This window comes from Zonotrichia leucophrys, chromosome 2 (genome assembly GCF_028769735.1).
Source record: "Zonotrichia leucophrys gambelii isolate GWCS_2022_RI chromosome 2, RI_Zleu_2.0, whole genome shotgun sequence".
Classification (NCBI taxonomy): domain Eukaryota; kingdom Metazoa; phylum Chordata; class Aves; order Passeriformes; family Passerellidae; genus Zonotrichia; species Zonotrichia leucophrys.
In genome coordinates, this window is record NC_088171.1 from 49,072,706 (window position 1) to 49,093,583 (window position 20,878).

The window sequence follows — 20,878 nt, forward strand, 5'->3', positions numbered from 1 at the left end:
AATAACTCACACCAGAATGCAATGAAACAATCATCTGTAGGTAAACAATCTCCAAACACATTCCACATGAGCAAAACAGAGGAGAAGCAAATGAGATAAGAGTTGTTTTCTTTTTTCTGAGGCCTTTCAGCTTCCCAGGAGAAAAATCCTGGGCAAAGGGATTTTTCAGAGAATGTGAATGCTACACCTGCACAAGGGATTCTGGGAGGAGAGCAGACAAAGAATTCAGCTGCTTCATTCTGGCAAGGTAAAGCACCAGGACTGTTGTTCCATTTGTTTTCAATGTCAAATGGGCTGACAGAGAAAGGGTAAGGATGGGACAGCTTTGTTTTTTAGATGGAAATCTCCTTACTGGCATGCTGCGATGGTTGGATTCTGAGGATTTATTTTAATGCCAGTCCAAACTATATTTTGTGAGTCCCAAACTTAAAGTTTTTCAGTTCACATGTGTGTACACATTTGCAATTTGAGTAAGTGGGCTGTTCTGTGTGGGCTGAAAAAACCTACTTAGTTTCATTGGTATATTAATTAATACACCTAGTTATTTTACTGATTTGCAGGTGTAGTCTTTTTTGGTGAAGCATACAACTCGCAAAACTAAATCTGTGTTTTAGCCCATATAACCAGAGAAGTTTAGGTTTTCAGGGTGACACTTTATGTATGCTTCTTTGAAAAGAGATCTTTTGTATTGCTGAGGTGTGCAGAGATTTTCTGTAAATGTGAAGATTTCTGGTTGTGTGTTAGCTGGTAATAATACCAGTGCTGTTTTCAGGCAGCCTCAAAAGCATCCATGAACTTGAGCTCTTGTTTATTTATTAGGAATGAGTTCCTTGATGCCTTAGTAAATGGCACTGTAAAGCACAGACAACCTGAATTCCCTCCTGGGAAGAGTGCTGGAGAACAGGATGCAGAACAACTGGGATCCAGAATTCACTCATGCCCTGCCTGCTGATGTGATGCTGGTGTGGTTCCAGAGTGGGGAAAGCCCTGGTGTGAGGTCAGGAGCTGCTGCCATCCTGCAGAGAAATGAGAGAGGCTTCGTGAGCACAGAGCAGCAGAGATGTTTAGCTAGAGCAAAGCCCTGCCAGACATCACTGTCCTCTCCCACAGCTGTGGCATTGGGTCAAGGTCCCTGTCTGCCATCCTTGTTTTTGCCATGTCCAAATTTGAAGCCTCCATTACTAGGAACAAGAGAATAACAGAGCAGGTACAGCACTTCATGTGTTCAAAGCTCTTCACAAACATTAACTAATTAAGCCTCAGCAAGTCCTTATGTGAGGCAGGTATTTCTTCCAGCTGAGTGTTTGTGTCTGCAATCAAGAATATGCTAGACTTAATCCTCCTGTCAATCACACTAATTGATCTAAATGTCTAATTGGGTAGATTCCCTCAAGTAAGTTCTGTTTAAGAAAGATTAGCCTGGGGAAGAGAATTATGCAGGGAGAAAAACATTGCAAGAGGAAATCGTCAGCCAAGGAAACGCAAGGACAATTGTCAGTGGTGGTTTTAAAAGCAGCTGGGGAGACAGGAGTTACTTTTCCATTGCTGCAAAATATCTTCAAAGAGGCTCGAATAACCTAGAATTAAACAGTCAGTCTGTGTAAATGGGTTGGTTTCAAAAGGAGAAATTCAAAGAGAAAATCCCTAGCAGTAGCAACGAGTAGCAGAATCAAGGAGAGCAGTGAGGCACTGAGGGATGCTACTCTCTGCTTGAGTTCCCACTCTGTCATCTGCACTTTGTCTAGAGAATGACAGCTGCCCTCTGCACCTTGCAGGAGGCTGACATTTTGAAACAAGATGATTTTTAGGGATCTCTTCTGACCCAAACCATTCTATGATTCTAACAACACTTTTTTCTGTGGTGTTGAATGATAGTTAGTGTCTATATGGGTTGCAGGCCCACATTGCCATGGGGGTGTGGAGAAGGGGAAAAAGTTGCAAATGGCAGACCTGAGCTGACAGGTGTTGCAAAGGGAAACTCCCAGTCTCAAAGAGATGTCGTGCTGTGGTCTTTTGTGCCATGTCTCCTCCAGACATTTTCTGTGACACTTCAGGGGACTAGAAATTGTTTTAGGGAGTCACACCTCTCTCTTCTGCCAAGGTAAGATTCCTGTGGCATTCCTTATGGCCACTGGCAAGCCTGATCTTGAAAAGGATCCTTAGGGAAAAGGATCCTGTCCTTGTCTCAGTCATTGACAGTGTTGATCAAGGCTGCAGTGGGACTGCTGTCTATGCTGGAATTAATTTTTCACCCTCCTTCACTGTCTGTGCCTCATTACAGAGCTGTGTGTAATGTACAAACACTTTCCAGATTGGGTCTTTTTCCTCCTATTTTGCACTAGTCTCATTCCTTTCTGTGTAGCTTCAACACAAGCAAACCCTTATAGCTTGGGATATTGCTGCTGGAGAAACACTTCTGAGAACTGAGTTTTAGTGGTACTTTTAATGAATATTTTAGCTACTTTTCTTAGATGAGTGCTATAAGGTTTAAGAAGAAGGGGGTCTAACAAAGACTGTTTAAAATACCTTCTATGGAGCAGCATCCAGAGACTTTCTTTGTGGTGGTAGGGGATGTATAAGTAGAATCTTAGAAACAATAAAAAAAAATTCGATGCCATTCTTCAAAATTTCACTACTGAAAGCAATCCTTGTAGAAATCCACAGTGAAAGTAAACAGCAGGTAATTTTTTTGCAAGCGCTGCAGAGAAACCATCTTTTTGCCTGCATCCCTTTCTAAAATCTGCAAACAGCTTTGAAAAAGAGATATGGCTGTAGTTTCAAGCTGACAAGGACTGCAATATGAAATTCATTTCAGATGGAAAAAAAATTTTTGAAAAAGGATGTCTACAATAGGACATGACCCACAAAGCTGTGGGTATTAACAGGTGAAAATGCTGCTTTGTATATTGTAATATCAAGAATCTTTATGTCAAAGTCAAATCCAATAATGTTACTATGTTTTAAACACAGATGTTCCTTTTGTGTTCACCCATTTCTTATGAACAAAGGAAGGGTGGTTAAACAAAAATAATTGAATACATTTCCAAAGAGCTTAAAGCATAAGATAGATAATTTAGATAATGTTCATCAAACATCTGGTAAACCTGGAAAGAAGTATGTACACAGGCAATATCACTCTAGATTTCTAATTAGTGTGGGCTTCAATTTCCAGTGTCTCTCAATAAAATTGGGCCCTTGCAATTTTAGGAAATGAAAGTGACACTACATTTTGTTACACAACATTTTCATGCATGTGGACTTATCTCATTTTTTCCAGTGATGCTGACTTGTACCAGAAAATAGACTGCTCACAATACACAACAATTGAGAGGATTTTTCTATTAAAATGATAAAGGTTTACAGTGCTGTGGTGTCTTGAAGTGTCTCTGGAAGTGAAGAGCCTTTTCGGTAATTCTGTCTTTACTAAAGCAGCTTTGATATTTTAGCAAGAAAACACCTCTCATGGTGCAACTGTATTTAGACAAAGTGACATCCAGAAGATAAGCAGGACAAGTATATGCTGGATGTATTCATCCCACATTTGGTGTATTTGTCATAGCCGTGGCTGTGTGACCTGCCAGCTGCTCCGTCTGCAGACAAGACAAAGTGCTCTTCCTAAACCCATGAGGAAAATAAAAGAAATGAGAGCAGGAAGAGAGGTGAAGTGTTGTCTCAGCTGACAGGTGGCTTTTGATCTTTGAGCTAAAGGTGCCTTGGGTGACCCAGTCCTACACATCAGGCTGCGCTGCCAGGCAATGGGCTTTTGGTGTAGGCTGCTCGCTCTCAAATTAGCCATGTCTGACCCTTGCCTCCTTCCTGCTCATGTTGTGGTGAGCTCTTTTTATTTGTTAATATTTCAGGTAGCTGGTGAGTTCACTTGCCTGCTTGAGAAGGTCTATAGTGCCAGGCAGAACATGACTTTTTTCAACACTCTCTAATTTTCTCTCTAATCCATTCAGCTCTTATATAAGACCTTCAAAACAGAGTACTAAAAGCAATGGACCTTTCTTATCCTTTGCACATGGGCATAGCTACTGGGAATATTTGTTATATGGACATGCTCCTTTTTCATCCAAATAGACGTGTACATTTTCCTTTTCTTCCCAAAGATTCCCATTAAGAGCCAATAACCCTTGTATAAATTGTTTCCCACAGGGCTGTCTTCCTTGCCAGCACTGAATTATTTCATGTATTCCTGCTCCAGGCAGCAGGAGGATGCACACAGAAATCCCACAGCGCTCTGGGAAGTCTTCTCTGGTGAGCGTGCCCCAGGGAACACAATGAGTGCACAACTGCAGCCAAAGCCTGTGAGCAGTATATGGAAAATTACTCATGAGCATGTGATCCTCTCTTTTAGGCCTCAGGATCATCAAGGCTTCACAAAAACTCGATGTGACCCTGTTAAACACACTGGGTAGGAGTAAACTGATAGTGAAGGGAGGGTAGGAAAGGGGAGGTGGTGGCCTGTCACTGCCCAGGTCAGCAATACCAGAGCTGTCATGGCTTGCTGAGGGTGCAGGGAGCAGGGACAGCTGCTGTGCAGTGCAGCACCTTTGGGAGGCTGGTACTGGCCCCCCACGAGCAGCAGGGCTGCTGTCTGGAGAGGCAAGGTGCTGGAGGAGGAGGAAAGTGTCAGCCACAGCAGGACCATGGCTTGCTCTCCCAAAGCCTCTGCAGCCCTGCACATTCACCTGGTCCCAGCAAAACCCACTCTGTGACTCTTTCCTCTTCTTCAAGACACCTGTAACCCAGGATTTTTAAATTTTCTCTTATTTTGACTGGGTTTCATTCAATAAGCACTCCAGGATTTATACCCACCTAATCCATACAGCTCTCTGCACAGCTACAGGCTTCTGATTTTTCCTTCCCCTTCAAATGTTTCAGTTTTATCACGGTTTCTGAGGGAGAGATGGCCGGGGATGCCACCGGGTGGTGCTCTTGGCACAGAAATGGGGAGCCTGGGATGCTGCTCTCCACTCTGGATTGGGCTCCGTGTAAAGGTTTGGACTTGGCTGCAGCAAAAATTTACAAATGAACTTCGACACCAGCAGCTGTTCCTCTCCAGGATGCACAGAAGTTTCCCGATTTTGAAAGTAGTCCAGGAAAAACATTTTAAATATAGATATCTTCTTACAATGTCTCCCAAAGGGGAAAAACCCACCAGTTTTGAAATGGGAATCTTCTTAACATCCCCTCAGAAAGAGTGTGGTCGCTCTGATGATGCCTCAACTCATGCACAAGAGAGGTCAGGGAGAACAGTTGTGCTGGCATAGCTTTGTGTACCATACCTGCCATGGATGGTGGGTGTGGAAATTAGGTGGTTTTGTTTGAAATCTCCCCAGGGGAAAAATACAGAGATGTCTTCCTTCTGCCTGCTTCCCTGGGAAAGCTCTCTGGTGTTCTGGTCCCCAGGGTTTGCCCTGGGGGAGCTCCCAGCAGGGATGGCCCAGCTGTCCCAGCAGCCAGTGCTCAGTTACAGCCCTTGGCTGCCTTTGTGGGAGCTGGGCTGGCACCCTGAATGTAGTCTTCTCTCCTTTTCCTACTGAGAATCCTTTAACTCTTCCCTGCTGGAAAATTCTACAGCCCTTTTTTTTTCCTGGAATGATTTCCCATTGCAAACTGCGCCTGTAGCTGTGACAGTGGTCACAGGGGTTTTCAGGATGAGGGGAGAGATGTAGATCTGCCTCCATATTCAGAAGGCTTGATTTATTATTTTATGATATATATGTTACATAATAACTAACAAAAAAGAATAGAAGGAAAGGTTTCCTCTCAGATGGCGAGCTAAGAATAGAAAGGAATGAATGATAACAAAGGCAGCCGGCTCAGACAGAGAGCCAGAGCCAGCTCTGCTGTGACTGGTCACTAAATCCAAATATCCACAGGAGACTAATCATGGACCCACCTGTTGCATTCCACAGCAGCAGATAACCATTGTTTACATTTTGTTTCTGAGGCCTCAGCCCCTCAGAAGGGAAAAAAATCCTAAGAAAGCATTTTTAGTGAAAAGATGTCTGCGACATATAGTAGTCACCCTTTGGCAGCAAATGGCAGCCTGTGTTTTTCACAATTTGAAGAGTTGGCTGTTTTGGCCACTGTTTTGCTCTCACCTCCCATTCAGCTTGTCTGTTTTGGAGATGAAATCCAAGATTCGTGCCTATGGCTGAGATGAGTAGAGCTGTTGTCACTGATGTGCCATCTGACACCTCAGAATACAAAGAAGGATCCAAGAGGAGATGAACAGGGGACAGTCTTGTAAGTCATGTCCCCAAGTGACAAATAGATTGAGGGTGGATGGAGATGCTGGAGATAAAATGTTATTTTGTTCTCTGTCTTACTGAGCAGTGTGGGCTGTTTGCTTTCCTCTGAGTCAGAGCAGAGGAGCTTTGTTCCTCTATTATTAAAGCTGACCTCTGCTACTGGTCCTGGACCAGCCATTCCCTAGCAGCTGAAACTGCTGGGATAGGCAGGAGTCAGCTGAAATGGGGGCTTGTTGCTAGGCAGAGTGCCAGAGCAGGACTTGGGACCTCAGCAACCTCCCTTTCCTCAGCTTGTTCTTTTTTTTTTTTACTTCTTTTCAGGTGACATACTGAATTTTTATAGCACTGCTTCTTCAAGTTCCTCTCAAGTTACTCAGCTTCTTCTCACGGTCCCCAGCACCCTCATGAGAAGGTGAGGCACTGTGCTCAAAAGGCAGAGCAAATCCTTTTGAGGTGCTGGTGAGCAATTCTCTTCTTGCTGGCAGTCCAGTATGAGGTCACCACCTTTCATTTTGGGCATGGCATGGGTGCTGCAACAGCACTGGCCTCTCCAAATTACTGCAGGAACCAGCTGCTCCTATATTAAAAAAACAAAAACCAAAACCAAAAAGCAAACAAAAAAACCCCAACCAAACCAATCAATCACTGGTGTTACTGTTGTAACAGGGGACACTAACAAAACCAAAGAAGACACCAGCATGAAACACTAGGGTGTCTGTGTGAAACCATCCTTTAATGGCTCATTGATGCTCTTAACTGATGAACAGCCAGAATCTGATAACAAATTTATTTCTTTATTTCCAGAGTGTATTTGGGGAGCCTCAGGTATGTATATTTCCCTTGCAATGCCCAGTAAAATGGTTGCAGCCACCTCTGGTTCCTGATTCTTTGGGCCATGTCAGGAATTCCGCTGGGTTATTTTAGCCCAAGTTTTTGGACCTGATCACCCGAGTCATGGATTCCAGCTGTTCTACTGCTGCTGCAAGGCAGCACTGAGGGACAGACTGCAGGTCCCTGTCCCACATTTAGTGCTCTTGAATCCAGGGTTTGAGCCTGTATCAGAAATGGCCTCACTGGGCTTGGCAGGGTGCGCTTTGCAAACGTACATGGGTCTGATTTCAAGTCTGTAGAAATAAATCTAAATTTTTATGATGGATTCATTCCTTTTCTCGAGTTAAACTGACATTCCTCTAGGGATGTCCTAACAAACAGGCAGACAGGGAGAAGTAGGAGGTTGTTTCCTTCTGTTATTTGAGGACAAGACAGTGGTGGCTTGTTAACTTAAAGAGCCCATTAGTAAGGAAAAAGGGAAAAGCCAAGGAAGTTGCCTAGAAGGTATTGTGGTGTGTGTGCTTGCAGTACATCCTTCTTTCACAAGAGGTCTCTCTGCTGTCTTCCAAAGCTTGGGAGAGATGAATTTGCTAATAAAAAGGCTATGAGGGAGCTCCTCTGCAGATTATATTATTATTATTATATTTTTTTTTTTTTAACAATGCTTTGGATACATAAAATGGTGCCAGACTGGGACAGGGAAAACTTGTATGCTACTCTGATTTTTTTTTCTTTTAATAGATCATCTCTTCTAGCAACATATGCCATTAGAATTGTTGGATTTAAAAATCAAATGGAATCGAAGTGATCATGCTTGGAAAGGAAGTAAGTTATGGGATCTGCTAGACATTCTCCTTCTTATAGGAGATCAAAACTTTCCAGTTCTTGGGGTTAATTGTACTATTCTGTTGCAACAACAGAAACAACAACAGAAACAACAATTTTAAAAAAAATTGTCTCATTCCCAGAAATTTGAACTACCAAAATGACAGTGTTTCTGGCTATGCAGCAGCTGGAACTTGTTTGGGTTGTAAGCAGTTTCAAATACGCTGCTTGCTTTTTCAGCACCTCTCTGCCTTGTGCTTTGCTGCTAGTTGTGGTGTGTGCCAAAAAAGCAGAACCCAAGACCCTGGACTGTCAGCATTTCTGGTGGAAACCATGCACCAGAAGGGAGTCTGATGTAGGAGTGAAGAAGTCAGAGGCAGGAATTTGTGACCTGAGGTGGACCATGGGCTGTAACACTCCTCATGGGTAGTTCTTTTTCTTGGGAACGTGCTTGTCTCAAAAATAAGGGGTAAGCAAGGGGAGATGAAGTTCCATGAAGGCACCAAGTAAAATGGAAATTATTTTCTTTATGTTTCCTCTTCTCACCTGTGGGTGGAAGTTGGAGCCCTTGTTGTGCTGGCAGCGCCTGAAGGACAGAGTCTGTGTGACACTGGGAAGTGCCCATGCCCCAGGCCCTGGGGATGAGCTGCTTCCCCTGCCAGAGCTGGTCCCTGAGCTCCCAGGGAGGTGTGCTCTGGGCTGGCATTGCTTTCTCGTCCTTGGTGTGAGTTTTCTTGGCACTACTGGCTGTTTCTTAGAAAAAGGCACAAGATCTTGGGCTCTCTAAATAGGCTGCTGTCTGAGAAACCCTCTTGTGGGCATTAATAGCTATGGATGTGGGAGACTGCGTGTGTGCAGCTAAGGGATTACACCAGAGGAGCAGTGGCATAAGTAAAAGGACACTTGGGTACTGAAAAGGATGATAATTTCTCTAATTTGGTGTCCTGGACACTAAATGGCTTGCCTTAAATTGTTGGTAAGTAGTTATCTTTAAAATAGATTTCCTGTCTAAAAAATATTTTATCAAGAACTTATGCTCTGAAGATGCTCTTGAAAGAGTTGCAAAAGCTATTCACATGCATAGCTTGGAGGAAAAAAGCTACACATTAAATGTAATATGCTTTGCACATGTCAAGGAAAAGAAATGGCCAGAACTCCATGAAACCATGAAAAATAGAAAGTGTTTGTTCTGTTAGTGGTGGCTAACTGGTCTGAATGTTCCAACTAAGAGAATAAGGATGAATTTTCTAGATCTGCTGCGCAGATTTTGTCCAAAAAGAGGTGATTGTGCCCCCTGAAAGTTTGTTAGTAGCTGACAGGTGTCAGACATGACCTTGTATCTATAGTGGGCTTGGCAATGCATTGGGCATTTCTGTACATACATGGTCTGTGAGCAAATAGGGGTTCTGCTCCTTTTGTTCACCACTGAAACGTGAGTTTGATATCCAGCTTTATAGACCATGCATCACATTCAGTTGTGTAGGAAGCCAAGGAAGACATTTTGTAAGGAAGCCTTTTGGAAAGACACTTTAATTTTTTTCTAATGGAAATGCATCCAAGATTGCAGAGCTTTAGGCCTTACCTTAAGAAAGAATTGTGGGAACAAACAAATTTTGTTGCAGTCCATTACCTGGGGCCTGGTTACAACCTTGAAGGATGCAGAGAATCTTCAGGAGACAAACCAGAGACTCCTGTGCTTTCCCAATGTTTATCCCTGCCCCTGTGATGCAGACATTGCCTTGAGCCAGATTTCTCCTGCAATTTGTTTCCAACATAGAAAAACTTGCAGATATTACTGGTCCCCATCACATTTCAAACCTGTGGATACTTACTGGATACTTTGCCTTATGTGTATAAATTTCTCTCTTCCTTCTTTTTTTGTTTTTAATATTAGTTTTATAAATCTTCTAGAAAGAAAACCAAAACAAATCACCCTAACAAAACCAAAACCAAAACAAAACAAAAACAAAGCAAAAAAAAACCCCACTCAAAATATTGAGAGTAAGAAACTTTCTGAAGGAAAAGAATCTCAACACATAGTTATGAGGCTTGATATCAGCCACACTCACAAATTCACATGAATAACATTTTGGGATTGGGTCATTTATGTGTGTTCAAAAAGGCTGCCAAGTAGTGTCTGTTAGAGAAACAGCTGATTGCACAAGTCCAGAAAATGTCTGAATGGGAGCAATCTGTATTATCCAGGCCTTTTTGGGTTTGGGACTGCATCTGTCTTGCCATGAATGGAGCATAAATGGCGACATGGTTCTACTTGAAGCTCCAGAAACCCCTAATGTTGATGTAGGTTTTAAAATTAGGGCTCTGAATTTGTCTGCTCCCATTTGAAAAGACATCTGAGTTTATGTATCTATTCTACATATACATTCTTTCAGCTTTTAAAAAATTAAAAAAAAAGGATTTGAAAGAGAAATATAACATTAAAAAACCCTTCTGGGTTGTTTCTGGTTTTGCTCTATCCTATTTGCTAGATAAGCACTTAAATTCTGATTGGGTGACTCATAAGGTAAAATTGTAATATGTTATCCTGCCTACCACTCTGATTATCCTTTATGAGAAGGAATGTCACACCTGCCAAAGTGTTAAACAAAATATTTTTATATGGCATCTTTTATCTCAAAGCACTCCACGAAGCACTGAAATGGCGCTCTAAACTTCCAGATGATGGGGACAGTTACTGCCTGGTGAGTCACGTTTTCAGAAATGATTAAGGGTTTGGGATTTGGACCCAGAAGCCTGTTCCTCCTCTTATGCTGTCCCCTGCAGTCAGGAAAGTTTCTAGTGTGTTGTAGGGAACAACTGTTTGGCTCACATGGTTTAAATCAAATCAGGATCAAAGCACTGATGGTTATCTAGTAAATCAACAATTGGTGAGCATTAGTATCAGCAGCACAACAGGTAAACCATGGGTCTAGATACTTTCAAGATGCTAATTAGAGTCTAGAAGTGCCTAAACTTCCTCCTATAACTAACCCTTGTAACTCTCTGGCAATACTGAACTGAGGTTTACCTGCTGCTGTGACCATTCTCGTCCCAGTCCTGTGAATTTTCATCCATCTTTCACAGTTGATTCCAAGCTGATACCTTTCCTCAAGTCTACAGAATTTCCCATCCATTTCTGTTCGATCCACCTGATGGTTGTCTTGGGCAAACTCTGTGGACTCTTGTTAATTTTCTCCTGGCAATGTGAGTTTTGAGGCAGGCACTGTCTCCACACAGGGTTCCCAGGACTTTACTTTCAAGCACTGTTTACTCCTGTGTTCCTTTCACATCATCCATTTTTATCCAGGGGCAGGTGTTCCCCTGCTGCTGTAATTTCTGCTTCTTCCTAAGACTGGAAGTAAAAAAGATCTCTTGATGGAGAATTCTAAAGCACCTAAGTGCCCTAGACACACCAAATCACGTCACTTTGAGAAAGTGGGACTCAACACCCCAAGATGGTGTTGAGAAAGCGGCTGACTGTGATTTTTTCTAAGGACTCTTTCAGCAAAGAGCACCTGGGGTGGAAAATGCTGTGAGCTCTTCAGTGTACACAAAGAATGTGCAGCTTCAGGTCTTGTGAGCTCAGCTGTGGCCCACCAGCCCGGTGAACAGGCTGGATCCTGGTGCATTTGACATTACAGGAATGTAAAGAGGTTTCCCTCAGAAGCCAGGCAGCTCAGCCTGGCCAGAGCTGGGCACTGTCCTTGGCTGGAGCTGGGGAAGGAGGTTCCTCACTGCAAAGAGGGATTCATGGAAACCACTGTGTCAGGTGGCAGAATGGCCACACATGCACACAGGAGCCTTGGCCCACGTTCCAGCAGGGATGAATTCCTCATGCCAGTACCCAGTTAGTGGGTTAAGTGTCCTTGCAATCTTCCTCAGGGCAGCAAGGAGCTGTGAGTGAGATGGCTTCCTTACAGAACCACTCAGGCTCAGGCACAGAGTGTTACTGAAGCCTGAGGAGCAATCAGGTCCCCAGGCAGAGCACAGTTCTTACCATTGCTGTCTCCTGCTGTATTTTTAAGAGAGAAGTTAGTGTTTCCAGATTGTCTGTGCAGGTGCTCTAGTCTGCATTTTCCTTTCTAGACTGCATGAAGGACACTCTCCCTGCTCTGGGCTGAGGTTGCCCTGCCAGCAAAAGCACTGAGCTTTGCAACTTCTTGGAAATATGGAATGAGGAGCATAAAAAATGCATTTCCTTTGAAATTCAACTGTCAGGGAAATAAGCACATCTGATATGTATCAACTTGACATTCAGAATTGTTTTCTGACAGGATCCACAGATCCTTGCCTGGAAATTTAATCATAAAAGATATCTGTTAAATACACCCGGTATTGATAAAGCTATTCAGACACTAGTTCACTAAATATTAGGCCACTCTTTTGGGAGTACATGTTCCACTAATAAATATGCCTCAAACACTTTTAAATTCTTGTGGTCCAGGTCAGGTCTTCTAAGTTATCTATTTTCCTTGAAGCTACTTAGAATTTTGTTTGTGCTTGAGTGAACCTTTCATTGAATTCAATGCCTGAGATGATGGCAAGAGTTTTTAATAACTTCACAAATAAACTATACTTATAATCATCCAGTGAGTGTGGTTCAGAGAGCCAAGGCTATATTTATCCTGCAATAAACTACCCAGGGGTTATGTAGTTGTGATAAGGCTCTTGATGGGTTTCCCTAATGTCTGTTCTGAGCATGGGGAGAAGCTGCAGGGGATGAGGCACCTCCCTGGTGTATTCATTTCAACATCCTGCCTTGGACATGTGGCCTCTCCCATGGTGGGAGCTACTCGTCTGCTGTCTTCCACCAATTTTTCTAATTGCAGGGGAAAAATCATAGCTTTGCTTCTCTTTTGGAAAAGAGGAGGTTGAGATCCTGGAGAATGGCAAAGGGGCTGTTTTCCTCCAGGTTTAGCTGCACAGCTGTGCAAAGTTCTCCATGTCCACCTCTTTCCTCTACATCTTGCTTTCTCTGTGGGGTTTGTGGTGTAAAACCCGCTTGTGCAGCCTTCTGGGGGGCACTGTAATCACAGGCTGCAGGCAGGGGTGTCACACAATGTTGATGCTGCTTCTTGGGAAATGCAAACAAATCATTGGCTAACTCTCTTTTACAGCAGAACTCCAGGAAAACTGTACATGGATGTGTACATGGAGAAGGAATGCTGATTTGTGAGATGCACAGCAGAGCCAGAAAGCAGACAACCTGTTTCCTTTAGGTTAAGCAGGCAATAACCTGAATGTTTGCCCCAAACTTGAACTGAGCCTAATCAGGAAGGGACAGTGCAGTCTGAGTATTTGCCAGCCTTTTTGCTGCTAAGCTGCTTTGCTAAGCTGCTTTGCAATCCCCAGCCAAAATTAATAATAATTAAGGGCCTAATCTAGAAGCTGATGGAAATCAATGAACACTTTCTGTGACTAACAGAGAGGTCCTCTCAGAAGACTCTATCTGCTTTTTCACTCACCAGGAACTCAGTAGAAGAAGGGTGTGTGTTTGCTTTGGATGGAGACATTACCTCTGGGATGCTGGTATCATCCTAGCCCAATCAAAAGCCATCCATGCCCATCTTTCTGCTTTCAGGACCTAACCAAAGTGGCCTTGTGACTTTGTCCCTTTAATGCAGGCTGGGGCATTTTGCAGAGCAATGACAATGTGCTTTCAGCCCAGACTTGCTCTTTCCTTCTGGGCCTGCTAGAAGATTTTAAGCAGCTCAGACTAGGAAAAAACCCAAAACCAAACGGTCTCATTATATATATCTATGCTATAAGGTGAAAATTGGGTCTGAGGACTGGTTGGAGTAGATTATTTGCTGGCTATATCTCCAGCTCAAAGGAGATAAGGAAGGAGGAAGAGCCAGACCTGGGGTTAGACTACTCCTGTACCTGGTAAGGTTTAGTCACTTTGACCAATTTTTCCCCTCACTGGGACTGTCTCACAGGTGGGTGAAAGGAGTACAGTCCCCTTGTCTCACCAGGACAGAGGTGATCAGAGCCAAAAACTCTCAGCAAAGGGAGTGGCAGAGCTGGAGATAAAACCCAGGAGTCAGACTTGCAGGATCAGAGAAGCATCCCTGCAGATGGAGGCTCCCGTAAATCTGCTCTATGTCTGTTTCTTAGAATGTTCAGCCGTCACTAGCACATTGTGAGGGCTTCTCTCTGCAGAGAGGCCAGTGTCCTGTCCATTGACAGAGCGATTTAACTGAGGGAAATTAGGGAAATCTCTATTTAATGGGTAGCTTACCTGATCTATTAAAATGAATACTTGCAGTACATACAATGACTTGAATTTTGACCTTGATATAAATGACAACTTATTACAATGTGTCTCATGCTGGAGAGTGTATCTGAGCTTGGCGCACTCCTTCACAATCACTTCTCCTGGGATACAGGGGTTTTCAACATATTACTTTCATGGCAGTCAATACCCTATTAAGGTGATAGCAAACCTTAGTGACTGTAATTTAGCATCAAGTCTGAGGTGAGGTAACCAATTTTCTTACCTAATGATATAATCAATAGGCACAGAAATGGAGCAAGGGCAAGTCTGTGTTTTTCTGCCTGCTGCTGGCAAGACAAGCAGCAATGTAACTTAATGAATTACATGAACTGCCTGTTGTGTGACTTGAGAGTCATTAAAGATTATAAAAAAAAATCACACCTCTCTTGGGAAAGCTACCAAAGTGCTTTGGAGGGAAGAGTAATATCTCAAATCAATTACCATTGGCAAACTATTGTGTTGGATTTCTTATGACATTTTTATAAGACATATATATATATATACATAGATACACACACTTTTTTTTCCTCCAATCTACCAGTTCTGTTGTCAGTGAGAAACCTGCAGGAAGCTCTCATCTGGCTTTCGCAATGTTGAGAATCTTCCCTGTAGTATCTGAGATAGGATTCAAGGCTTGTACTTTACTCCCATCATTTTATCACCCATTTTATCAATTGTAATTACCAGTCTTGCCAATTGATTAGTGCCTCCACTTTTCTTTGGTGCGACTTCTATGCCCAGGGAAGTGGGTGAGCTCACAATTCCCACAATATCACATCACAATAGCTGCAGTGCCTCTGACCCATGCAGAGTGAAATCCAGTCTGCTGCATTTGTCCTTGTCCAAATTAAATGAGTGGAGAGGCAGAAGAGACTTTGAGAATGCCAGGAAAAGCCCAGACCTTTGACACTGAGTTGCCCTGTCCTCCCACAAATGACTCTCTCAGTGAGAATGGTTCTGATGTGTTGGTACAAAGCCAGGCTGGTTTGACTATACCGAGTGCTTGCACTGTTTTGAAACATCTGCTGAGCAAACTTAAATTAAAACAGCTTAAACAGGTGCAGCTGTTTATCCTGGGAGTTACAATAGTGCATTTAGCGCCTGATCTGAGCTGGATTTGGGTACCTTGCACACTGTGTGGTGAGTCATGCCTGAGTTTCACTCTCTTTTGTCTCAGTTCAAAGCAGTAACATGCTGGTGAAATGTTGCCATCACCTATCTTCTCCAGGGGCATCCTAAGACTTCAATTAACTTTTTAAAGTTACAATTGCCTTTGCCCCGCCAGAGTGGAAGGTTGGCTGTACCATCAATCGTGCTGGTGCTCCTGTTCCCGAAAAGCCAACAGGCATCTGAGCAGCTGATGCTCCTGGGATGATGACTACTGAATTGGACTCTAACTGTCTGAAAACTAACAGCAGGGAAAGAATAATGTCAAAAATGCGTGAGTACTAGCAAGAAGTAATATTGCTTCAGTATCACAAAAGATCTTCACAAAATATACTGTTTCAGTATCAGATCTTCACAAATGAGGCGGTGAAAATAGCTGGAAGATTCCATGTTTTGTTCCTTCCAGACTGAGTTGGGGGACTTAGCAAGGAATGGGGGGCTTGAAAATGAATGGAGGAAATATTTGTCTGGGATGCAGTCTGCTTTGCACATCTTCTTAATCTGCTTTGTGGTTCCCTGTTAGCTATTGTGTTAGCCTTCACTCCTGTCTGAATAAACTTGATGGAGTTTGCAGCTATTTTTAGAGCAGTGCCTCGAGGCACCCAGTCGGAAGCTGCCTGTTTGCCGGGTGTTAATGGAAGTCAGGCCCAATTAGATGCATGTGGGGGATAAGTTGTTTCCTCTTACTCATAATGAATTCTGACCTTTCCCAGGATCTGTCTTGTCTGTTTATTCAATAGCACGCTACCCATCACACTAAGGGGAGAAATGGAAAAATCCCCAGCCCAGCACAATGGCAGCCATCTGCCTTCTGTTTAAGTAGCTAATGATGATAGAGCACAGGTATGAGGCAAGCAAATGTGACTGGATAAGTGGGCAGCTCTGACCCTTTGGCAGAGGGGGCATTTTGGCTGCAGTATTGGATTGAAATTCTCTCACATTCAGCCTGGAGAAGCAGCTGTGGGCATGGGGTGCTTTTGTGCTAAATAACTATTTAGTGCAATACAACAGTCACAGTGGTCTTTCTGTGTAGGGAGCAGTCTCTGAGAAGATCGCATACTCCTGGGCCAGTGCAGTATGGTTTTGGGTGGGGATGTCCTTGTATCCTTTGTGCCTTGGGGCTGCAGTGCCAACAGGGGAACTGGATTTCTGCATGATAATTTTGCAAGAAAAGTGTCATGGAAGTTCAAAGCTGTGCTCTTGGGTAGGATGTGAGTGTGTAAGCCACACAGTCTTTTGAAAATTTTACCCCTTAGCCTTTGTCCATGATACCTCTAAAGCCATTTTTTCTCTGGTTGTTTTAATCCCTGTGTGTGTGTGCATGAAGATGAGGCAGCTGCCAGCTGCTAAATTACAGGAACAAAGGCAAGTTTTCTAAAGCATTTTATATAACACTTGTGCCCTTCCTTTTGATGAATGATTCATTAATGCCTCTGTTTGAGATAATTATTACAACGGCTGTAACCTTTTTAATTATTTGAACGAACACAAAATATTTCAAAGAAAAATTCTGGAAGGACCTAATTCATGACCATCAAAAGAGGTGTGGTTCTCTGCAAGCTATGTGTGCATTAAACAGCAATATTGTATTTGCCACAAGGGCTGCAGAGCAATAAAATCTCCCTAAATGTTTGTTTAAGACACTGATGCATTTTTATTATGTTTAGGAAAAGCCTCCATTGTTTTCCTTGGCTGCTCCTGGATCTGCCAGGCACAACTCTGCAGTTTAACAACCAGGGAAGCTCTAAGGCCTGTTCCAGTGTGTGACCACCAGAGGCTGTGTTTAGTTTCTGGAGTTTCCTCCTCCCTTGCTCTTCAATTCCAGGACTAGAAGTTTGCCCTGTGGACGGCAGTGATGATATATTATCCCCCAAAAAAACCTGTGAATGGGAAGGGGCTGGCACAGCCCTGCAGTCTGTAGTAGGGAGTGAAAAGGGACTGACAAGACACAAAAAAGGAGAGAAGGGAGGAAAAATGGGTCAAGAAGGAAGACTAAAGTAGCTTTGGTAATTGAGAGTGTGCTGCAGCCTCATTCAAGCGCCCTGGGTGAAGCATGGTGGAGGCAAAGTTCTTGAGGTGCAAGATTGGTTCAGTGATGCCACCCATGGGCCAAAAAGCCATGGCCCTCTAAAGGAGGATGATTTGCTCTACTAATATAATCTGCAGTCAGCAGATATTGTGAAGAATAATACAATAATAATGTACAGGAATAATATATAAGAATATAATTTCTGCTGTGTTAAATCTGGGCTGGGCTACTTTATTATTTTTCTTTGTTTTGTGTATTGGCTTTTCTGCCCTCGCAGCAATCTCAGGGAGAGCACAGCAAGTTGCTTTAAACACAGTTTTCCCTACAGTGCCCTAGATATTTTCTGACAGTTCAGTTTTAATTTTGCTGTAGATCTTAATGGTTAGAAATGTTTTGAAACCCTCATGCCCTAGCCAGTTGGAAAAATGTGAGATGGTGGCATTAATTTTCAAAACCTTATCTGAGGATCATGCTTTCTAAACTGCTGCAAATTTTTGTTCATTTGAGGCATTTCCTCTTCCTTTCCAATAAGTTTCTCAGTTAGCATCAGCTCTCATTAATATATTGGAAGGATAGAAGGGCCATTGAATTGGCTAAAATAAGCCCAATTTCAATTTAATATTCTTTGAATGAATTATTTTTAAATACCGAAGCCTGAGAATGACAGCCTCATTTTCCCAAGAATTTTACGATCATTTCTCAGAATTTCAAGAATCTTCACAAGAATGAATTCTCACAAGAATGAATTCTTGTGTCCATCAGGTGTTTTTATAATTTCATAGAAAATGCTGTTACTAAAGTGTCAGTAACGAACAGTTTAATAAGAGTTTGGCATGAGAGCTAGTAATTTGATGGATTGCTTGTGAGCTTGCCTCATAACTGCGCAGTAATAACAGAAGGATGTTTAACAATGTGTGGAGGGCAGGGTGATGGCACTGCCTGTCCAGCTGACATGTCACCCATCAACAAACTCTGGGTGAAACTTCACAGGCAGGATTAGTGTTCCCTGGGATTAGCCATGGGAGCACTGGGTGCTTGCTCAGGCAGCAGCTCTGAAGGGATCAGGCTCAGGAAAATACCTTCTGCCTTCTGAAGCCTGATAGTTGTGTCACTCCGACTGACAGCATTGAAGTTTCCTGGTGCAACAGGATGCTGTGGGGAGTAGGAAGGGCACAAGCCATTTTGTGAAAGGGTTCTGTAAAGGACTCCTAGCCTGCCATCCCCTTTTTCTTTTTCTTTCTTGTTTCTGGAAAGTACATTATTAAAATATAGTGATTTGTTCCACATATTTGTCCCTGCTGGATTGAAAGCTTCCATGTGTGCCTTTCAGCACCTTTTATTTACCCAAAAAATGGAGCAACTGAAAGTTAAAATCAAGCATTTCTTGTTTCCAAACTGAACTGTTTCAACCTAAAGTCAAAGCATTTCTGGAATGCCACTCTTCCCTGCATTACAACCCTCATAGCTCCAAACCCCTCACCAGTGCCAGTTATTCTCTGGCTCTCAAAGCTGCTCTCTAATTGCTATCACTTCAAGTCCCTTTAGAGCAGCAAGAGATCCTGTAGGGAACCTTGGGAGCTGCAGCTTGATCCAGCCAGCATGGGCTCTGGGAAAAAATAAGGGTGCAAAACATCCAAACCACACTTTCTCTTAGGGATCACTTGGTATTTCAGTTGGCGGTTTAAAAACATAAAAAGGGACTTTTTGTTTTGTTTTTGTTTGTTTGTTTGTTTGAGCTTTGATTTTTTTTTTTTTCATTTAGTGGCTTTGTTAATTTATCTCATCTCCATGAGTGGGGTTTTATATGGAAGTACTAGTGGAAAAATACCTTAATTAATACATAAAAACATAAATGTAGAACTTTGCATGTGCCAAAGGATGACAAAGATACTGCAGGGAAATGGGCAATGATTATCTTCTACCTTGATTCAATATAACCTTCCTCTGATGAAGGCTTCAGAAAGCTCTACAGGAGGAAGAGCAAAACTGGGGAAATATAACAAATATCTTGGATGTAGAGAGGTTTTGGGTTCCACTTTTGTCTGAGCATGGTCAAGCCTGAGAAGCTGAAACTATTTCCTAGAGTTAAGACAGAGCAATTTCTTACTTCAACTCTTCATGTTAGATGGATAAGAAGGAACAAAGGAATCTTCTACCCTGCTCCTCACATATGGAGAAGGATTCATTTTGATCTTGTGTAATATAAAGGGATTGACCCTCTATCAAACTCTGGTTCAAAAATATTTCCATGTGGCCCAAGGAAGGGATTGAGAACTGGGATAGTCCCAGTTTGTTCCTAGCTCTTTGAGAAGGAGAAATCAAACTCATTTGATATTTTCATGCCTCTGCAAAATGGGGAAAGATACATTATTTAGAATGAATAAAGATAATTTGTGAATATATGAAAGGAGTTTATATTCTCTATATGCGAAGAGTGGTAAAACATGTAAGAAAAGTAGAAAAGAAACACTATTGTGCTTCAGTAAAATCTTTCTTTCACCCCTTCAATCAACTAACTTTGCTCTAAAACGCCTCTAACAACCTGAGTGAAATCTTTAAGTGGGCTAAGTCACCCTTGCAAACTGACCTGTGTTCTGTGGAACAGAATGGCCAGTCACAGACAGTGATGTATGGTATGGAGTAATGGGTGCTTGGTGCCCTTGGGGAAGGGAAAGTTTCTCAGAATAGTCAAAAATGTCTTCTGACCCATGGTTTCTCAGCTGGAAAGAATGGAAGTGAAACATTAGTGACAGGACTAACACAGTACATCCCTGAACACATTCCTGCTTCCTAGTGTTACTCCTGGTCAGTTTTCACAGGCTTGACTAAATACTGAAAGATCCTGAAGAAAAAAGGGAAATGAATAAAGTCTCACTTCCCTCCCATGCTCACAGCAGATGCTGAGTGTGTCTCTGTGCCTTGCAGAAGGGTGACAGATACAGGTCTCTCCTAACAGCTCTGCATGGACAAGTGCAGTGTGTGCGCTTGGATACTCCCTATCAGCAGCTCTGTAAATCATCCGTGGCAGCATCACAGGGGCTGTGAACTGGCTTGCTGCTGCTGGAGGAAACAAGCTGGAACAGCACCTGGACATTGCCCTGATTTACAAACATTTCCTCTCTAGGCGAAGGACACATCTACCTCTACCTCCACCTCTACCTCGAGCTGATTTCTCTTCTGTCTACTCTCTCCTGCCTGTAAAAGTTCCAGTCATTGGTAGCTCTCATTGTTCAGCTCCTGAAATTTGTTGCCATCGCTGTGATGCTGTGGACCTTTTCTACATATTCATGTCCTGAGCAAAGACAGAATGCACTGACACTTTCAGCTCAAGTTGTTCCTGCATCTGTACATGCTCACAGTGTTCTCTGTGACTCCTCACTCACATCTGTTCCAAAGCTAACAGGAATCACTGTGAAGTTATTCTTCAGTGAAAGGAAAGATGGCCTCAGTTTTCTCAATCTTGTCTTACACAGCAGTGCAAGAAATAGA

General features: G+C 42.8%; 1 long non-coding RNA gene across 1 annotated transcript; it reads left to right on the plus strand.

The window, feature by feature from the left end:
* The first annotated feature begins 109 nt into the window (after window positions 1–109).
* On the plus strand, window positions 110–14,574 carry LOC135443976 (uncharacterized). The gene is made up of 5 exons (XR_010439140.1): window positions 110–247; window positions 6,582–6,672; window positions 7,065–7,085; window positions 10,557–10,618; window positions 13,034–14,574. It is a non-coding gene; the product is annotated as an uncharacterized LOC135443976 (long non-coding RNA).
* Window positions 14,575–20,878: the final 6,304 nt, after the last annotated feature.